Source organism: Nyctereutes procyonoides, unplaced genomic scaffold (assembly GCF_905146905.1).
Source record: "Nyctereutes procyonoides isolate TBG_1078 unplaced genomic scaffold, NYPRO_anot_genome, whole genome shotgun sequence".
Lineage (NCBI taxonomy): Eukaryota > Metazoa > Chordata > Mammalia > Carnivora > Canidae > Nyctereutes > Nyctereutes procyonoides.
The window spans coordinates 33,928,357-33,934,309 of record NW_026575125.1 but is presented as its reverse complement, the minus strand read 5'-3'; positions in this window follow the sequence as shown (position 1 = coordinate 33,934,309).

Here is a 5,953-nt window from a genome sequence, read left to right as displayed (position 1 = left end):
TTCCACTAGAGGGATGAGGAAACTGGTGTATTCAACCTGCAGTTCATTGATCAGTGGCTGAGCCTTGCTCTTGAAGGCATCAACCCCTTGGCACTTCTGGCCTGCCCATGCTCCAGGGAAGAAAGTCTGTCATGTGGAGAGGTTGGGTTCCTCACAAAACAACATTGTTGGCAAGGATTGTAATGGCAAGTGTTGAAAGCATCTGGGCAGGGTAGTGTTAATATCTGTTTAAAAAACTGAAGGCTCAGTTGATGCTTGTCTTGGTCACTGCGGGATGGCTTCTTAGTGAGACTCTTAAGGAGGTAGGGGCCCAGAACCAGAAAACACCCACATCCATCGGGGATTTCCTGGCAAGCAACTTCTACAGTCAACAATGCCTCCATGTGAGGACAGATTTCTTTTTACTATAGAGATCATTTACAAGACATAGACCAGTGTGCCTGTGGGCCCCCAAAGCAGCCAAGGAATGGCTATTTCCAAAGTGGGCTGATGGAGCTTGGCCATGGTGTTTCATGGGACCTCTGCAATGTGAGTTGGAACCAGGGGTGAGAAGAGAAGGGTGGTGGTCCATCCTTCCATGCCACCACATTCCAGTGAACAACTCTGAGGAGTCCAAAGAGCCTAAAAGCAAAGCTGAACTTCCAGATCGTTACGAGGTTATATTTATCAAGGTAGGAGGATGTATGTATTTTACTTAACAATTTATAAGCTTAATTATACTTTGTAAATAGACATGTGGTATGCAGACTTCCATTTGTACTTGTGCTCTGATTTTTACACACGTTAGGGATAGGCCAGGGCCTGGAGATGGTGCTTCTGAGTCTCACCAAAGAGCCCCTGAATGCAATCCACCTCCGTCTTGAGGAATCTGCTCCAAAGTGATAATTAAGTAGATGAGAATGGAATATTCTGTAAAGTTCCCTCCCTCAATAAAAAAGCATCCAAAAGTATGAATTAAAGAGCACTCATTGTGGAGATAAGTGAGAATACACATGGGCATCAAGAAGGAAATGAAACACTCATAATTCCACTACTTGATAGGAATATAAAGTTGTTATTTATTGTTTTCTTGTTTTTATGAATGTGCTGTAAGGTGGCTACAGAGTAGCACAGCTGACGACTACATATATACCTATATCTCAGTAGTCCACAACTTTTCAGAGATTTTCCAAAATTTTCATTCAGTGAGCAATGTGGTTGCTGCAAAAATCACATAATATTATTAATACCACCATTAGTCTGGTGTCTTATTAGATTAGCAATAATCTAATCACATTGTGGAAAATCCTTCAAGAATATTAGCAAGAAATAATTTCTTTCTGTGGCTTCTTGAACAAAAGCAACTCAATCATGACCCATCAAAGTTATGTTGGCTAGAGCTTAGGAGGAAGAAAAGTATAGGAAGATGCCAACTGTTTAAGCCCCAACCTCCTTCAGGCTTGCCATGGCCATGATGGGCAATGGATGAACATGGAGGGGGAGAGAAGGAAGTGGGAACTGGCTGTATTCATTCTCTTCCTCATTCAGAAATCCAGTCAGCGGGTTAAGTGCCTACTGTATGTGAGAGACAGTGCTGTGCCCCGAGGAGCTCACAGTATGGGGATAGACAATTATTTTTGTAGTCCAGCATGAGGGGATCCTTTATAATATACCCCTCTGCCGAACTCAGCCTACAAGGCTCAAGAAGTTTGCCTCCACTACTGGACGCTAACATGTGACCTCTTTTAAACCAATTAGAGACTTCCATCCTCCAGACCACTGTGATTGGTGAGAGATGGGCACATGGTACGAGCCAAGACATTCAGCATCAAGGAGACTTGTGTCTCAGATTTTTACTGTAGCTTCAGGGAAAAGAAGTCTCTGTCTTATCTTGGCAGGAGTTCTGAGATTATTTAAATTTGAAATTCTGGAGGAACAACATATAAACAGCCAGGGAGCACAGGAGATCTGAGAATGGAGCTTCACCCAGATAGATCCTAAAGCCCTTGTCAGGCAACTAAATTCAGCTGCAGCTGAAGGTGGGCTTTTCAGTGACATGAAACAATAACTTCTCATTTTGGTTGAAGCCAGTTTTTTGTTTTGCTTTGTTTTTGGATACTTGCAACCAAAATATCCTAACTGATAGAAAAATGGTAGTCAATAGGACATAACATGATCTGTCCTGTAACAGAGCGGTGAGTTATGGCGAGATTTCAATGCTCGGGAAGAAAACACTACCTCTTGGAAGTCCTCCTCGTATCTGCGGGACTGGGGAGTTTTGGGGAGGGGGGTGACATAGAGCTGCAAATTGGTGGATGAATGGGAAGTGATCAAGCAGAAGAATGAATAGGGCTTATATATATATTAGATGATAGATAGATAGATAGATAGATAGATAGATAGATATAGAGTCATAAATAAACAAATGTAGGACCTGGAAGACCCAGATGGTTTTGGCGCTAGTTAGGGAATTGAGGTCTTTTCTTGAGCAAGACCCTTTCCTGATGTTGAACTCTAGACTTTCTGAAGAAAGAGCTAATCCCTGGATTGGACTCCGAGAGTGTTTCTGAAAATTGGATCACACAGCACCAGAGTGAACCCTTTGTCCTTCACCTCCACCTGCTGACTCTCACCCTCTGCAGACTTGGGATCCAGGTGCAAGGTGAGTAGCCACTTCTCTTTAGCAATTCATTGCATTACTTTTGTCCTGTTGACGGTCTCAATAAAACCAATACCACAAGGGTGTTTTACTCAGGCTGCTAACCGCAGAAGGTTCAAATCAACCACTCTTTAATTCGCTTTCAGGGACTTTTGTTTCTGGAATGCAAGCTCTGCCTCATTACCTGCATTGCTTGCATTCTCTTTGCTTCAGACGTTTTAAAAGGTAGTACAAGCCCAGCTATTTCTTTCTGGTGTTATCTATCAAGACTTATGAAGGGGCATGCAACCAATGGGTAACTTTCAAGTTCCAGGAATCTGCAGGGTCCCCCACTAGACACTCAGAACTGATTGCTCTTTCCATATGAGTCAGTTTAGCAATTTGCCAACTCCCTTCTGGTGAAGGTCACAGGAGACTGTGGGGAGGCAGTGATTGTGCTGGCACCTCACAACTCTGATCACTTTGCACAATCCACAAGTTCATGGAGGCATGACATGTTAGTACTGCAAAGTTTGAGACCACCTTGTCTAACCCTCCAGAAAATACGAGGGACCAAGGCTCAGGAAGGGGCAGAGATTAGCCAGATCAGTAAAGGAGAATGAGGATTGAAATCTAGGCCTGCTGGCTTCCAAGATTTTTCTAGCATCTCAAGCCTAAAAAGAAGATTAAAAAAAAAAAAGGAAGCAACCAACCAGCCAGCAACTATGATACCCTAGTGGCATGTATTCTGCATTTTTTTGTTCAGTATTTTGTGATGGATTCAAGTGCATGCAATGAGCTCCTTTAGCAGTTCTGTACTAGCCCCGGTCTCTCTCTTTGTCTCTCTCTGTCTCTCTCTTTCTCAGACCCTTCATCAATGATCTTCCTATAGCCAGTGCGACAAGCTCTACTGGAGCACACAAAGCTGAGATTTGGAGGCTGATAGTGAATGAAGTCAGGTGACATCCCCCCTCCCCACCACTATACACACACACACACACACACACACACACACATATACACACACATACATACATACACTATATATATATCTCCATTGTTTTAATAGGAGCTAAGAAGTTTCCTGGGTAAAAAGAATCTTGGGGTGCAGACATATGGATAGATCTGATATTTATCTAGAAGGTGCCTGATAGAAACATGATCTCATAGAAGGAAACAGAATCCCTGGAAGGGAAATCCCATAAGAAGCAAAGAACATTCAACAACAGTACCTAAACCTCTGAGGCAAAGGGTAGTTTCTGGGTAAAATATGATGGCAAACAGTGGTGGGACCCTGCCACCCTGTGGATGTAAGTGCCCCCCACCTCTGCCCTGGACTACTGAAACAGCTGTATCGCTCAACTCTAGAGCACTCTGTGGCTCAAGCAACCTTGCCATGGGACCCTCATCCCGACTGGTCATGACATTCTTTACTTTGCAAGACCCATGACATGGCATTTCTGCTTCATCATCTCAAGGCTCAGTGGAGTCCCAGCATCCCTGGCACCTGTGCAGCCCGTTGGGCACAGGGCATGAGAGCCAGCACAGAGTGACACTGCTGTAGAATTGTGGGGAACAAAGCTAAGGAAGTCTGGGTTGGCTTCAAAATAGAGACTCTTTCATACGACATGTTTTGTCTCTAATCCTCCCTCTTAGGAGTAAATAAGTAATTGAATGTATAAATAACATAGCATAAGTTACTCAGTTTACTTTCTTTGCAAATGTCATTTTACACTTATCCAGGGTCCCCAGGCTTCTTTAGGAATGTGAATTTCTGTTAGTAGGTTTTATGACTCTGAAGTGTAGCATAGAACACACAAGATAAGGGAGTTCAAAGATAGAGTCTGAATACCAGCATTGTTATTAATTAACCACATGACCTTGGGTTAGTCACTAACCCTAGAAATTCTTAGCAGAAGTGTCTCAAATATTCAAGGGCGTTATTATCACCCTGAGGTGTGCCTCAAGTAATTAGCTTACGATAATAGCCAAGTCCTGAGGCTTGAAAGCAACTTAAAGTACATAAATTAGAGTGAATCCAGAGTAATGCCAGCAATTCCATCATTCTAATTTACCTGCATTATTATGTGTTTTCTCAAAGAAGAGAGAAAGTCTTGGGGAAATTATAGCCAGCATATCGTGGGGACTGAGCATTCCATTGCCTGTTGAACTGATAGCAGATGCACAGAGGAGCTTGAAGCCACGTGACAGATATGGATGGCCCTTTGATATTAACTGATGCTATCTAAGACATTTTTTATATATTAAAATAAAAATACCAATAGCTTTGGAAAGAGAAAGTAAAATGTGCATGAGTTTTCAAGATCACTCACAGACTTGGGGCTGCTTGCGGCTAAGTACCCAAGAACTCAGGGTTGTATGTTCTTTCTCCTTGGCCGATACGGGTCTTGAGGCAGAGAGTTTGTGAAACTCTTAAACCATGCCTCAGCCAAACCAGACAGTTACTGCTCCATCAGTATTAGTTATAATGATTATAGATTTTACAGTACCCATGAGTTGTGATTCTACAGTTGCTTCCATTTGTCTTTAAATTTCACCCCATGATAAATTTTTAATAACAAAACTGCAAGGAAAAGACAAGAGAAGAAAAAGCAGTGTTTGGGCTTCTATATTGCACATGGTCGTAAAGGGCCTTAGGAACATTTTCGTCTATGATACAACAGTCAACTTTCAAATAAAAGGCATGCAGAGGGAGAACACAAGTGAAATTATAAATGCCCCTCATGTTTATAATAAGATTTTAAGTCTATAAATTCTACCTATTTTGATATTAAACAATAAAATAAGAATTATTTATATTTTTCTTTCAATTTGCATGCTTACTGCTTTATTACATTTATCTATGGAATGGGAGTCTGGAAAAGAATCAAGACTCATTTTTTCAAAAATAGGTTCCCTTCAAGAAAATTTGATTGAGCATTTTTTTTTCCTTGTGCGGACCTCAAAGGCACAAAATAAGATTCTTCATAAACCTTCGTTTCAAGATACGCTCTGCCAGATTTTATTTGCCAAAGATGGCTGTAGCAATAACTCCCTCTCACATTCTCCTCAACAATGTGACCTGGACACTCCTCCTGTAGAGCGGGGGAGGTGTCTGTCCTCTCCCTCTGAAACTAGGCGACCTGTGACTCACTGGTGAATAGGCTGGGTCTTCTCCCTTGCTTGCTGGAACACTCAAGCTGGAACCCTGAGCTGCCACGCTGTAAGGAAGCCCAAACTCTCCCACGGGGTGAGACTACATGGGGAAGTCCTGAGATGACATAAAGAGGGAGAGAGAGAGACCTCAGCTGTGCTAGTCCCAACCTCTATCTGATT